Source organism: Bubalus bubalis, chromosome 3 (genome assembly GCF_019923935.1).
Source record: "Bubalus bubalis isolate 160015118507 breed Murrah chromosome 3, NDDB_SH_1, whole genome shotgun sequence".
NCBI classification, from domain to species: Eukaryota; Metazoa; Chordata; class Mammalia; order Artiodactyla; family Bovidae; genus Bubalus; species Bubalus bubalis.
Genome location: NC_059159.1, coordinates 19734979 through 19736322, shown reverse-complemented (window position 1 = coordinate 19736322; position 1344 = coordinate 19734979). Strand labels below are relative to the sequence as shown.

At 46.6% G+C, this 1344-nt stretch overlaps 1 non-coding gene across 1 annotated transcript; it reads right to left on the bottom strand.

Annotated features, from left to right (window-relative positions):
• Positions 1 to 880: 880 nt before the first annotated feature.
• LOC112584183 lies at positions 881 to 1071 on the bottom strand. The gene has a single exon (XR_003108522.3). It is a non-coding gene; the product is annotated as a U2 spliceosomal RNA (small nuclear RNA).
• Between the last annotated feature and the right edge of the window lie 273 nt (positions 1072 to 1344).

The window sequence follows — 1344 nt, the reverse complement described above, 5'->3', positions numbered from 1 at the left end:
CAGTGGTCTTACTGTAGGCACTCTTCTCTTTGGAATGCTAAGGAATAATACCATCTCCTTCAGTGGCACTGACCTTTCCTTGTCAGTCAGTTACCTGTATAAATGAAATCCCAGTCAGTACAACTGACACACACTGCCCATCATTCTAATCTAGCCTCCAGGTGGATCTCAGTAACTCTCAGCAGGAACTGCTTGAAATCAGGAAACATGAACACTTTAGTAATGGAAGACAAGAAAGTCAAGCTAGTGTTCTGGTTTTGCTTTGAGGATGCCATATGGAGGAAGTGGGAGGGAATATCAAGTGGGAGCTTGGAAGTGCCCCCTTCCAAGATTGCAGGGCAGAAGGTGCTGTCTTTTGGAGAATGTGGCTCAGGTGGTCAAGAATCCACCTGCAGTGTAGTAGAGCTGGGTTTGATCTACTCCATTATTCTGAGTGGCACACAACTGTGGGCGGGGAGAAAGCACCCCTTCCAAGACTGCAGAGCTGAAGTGACTGTCTTTAAGAGAACTCAAGGCTCAAGTGAACCACATAAAGCACTTCCCAGGCAAAGAAATGGAGAAACTCTTAAGGGATTGCACAGGGTTTTAAATTAAAAGCAAAACAAAAACAACACCATAGAATGTTTAGAAAAGAAGAGTGAACTGTAACTCATAGTTTCCCTCATGCAACTTACTTATTTCTCCCATGAATGCCAGGATCCCTTGCAAACTACAAGAAAACCTCAGTAAATTAAAAAAAAATAATCACTTTACAATATTATAGTGGTTTTTGCCATACATTGACATGAATCAGCCATGGGTAAAAATCAACCTTCCGAAGTGATTCAATGCTTAAGAGAAATGCACCAGTTTCTATCTTTGGACACCACAGTTGTCCCCAAGGGGGTGCACCGTTCCTGGAGGTACTGCAATACCAAGTCGATGCGTGGAGTGGACGGAGCAAGCTCCTATTCCAACTCCCTGCTCCAAAAATCCATTTAATATATTGTCCTCGGATAGAGGACGTATCAGGTATTAAACTGATAAGAACAGATACTACACTTGATCTTAGCCAAAAGGCCGAGAAGCGATGCCGTGGCACCGCCTGTCGCTGTCACCCTCCTGCTGTCGTGCATGTTGCACTCAGTGTGACCCGGGTCCCGCTCACTCCAGGTCTCCCTTCCTTTGCCTCTTTGACAGTGCTATGGCGGCACTACACCAGACTCTCGAGCAGAAGTTGGATTCTCCACTTTGTAAAAGAGAAATCCCGCATCTGCCCTGGCTTTGTGGTTCTCGGGCGGAAGAGCCGTCTCGAATCTGCATGCCCCGCCCTCTGTCGCCAAGAAGGCGTGGCTCCAGCGGGAC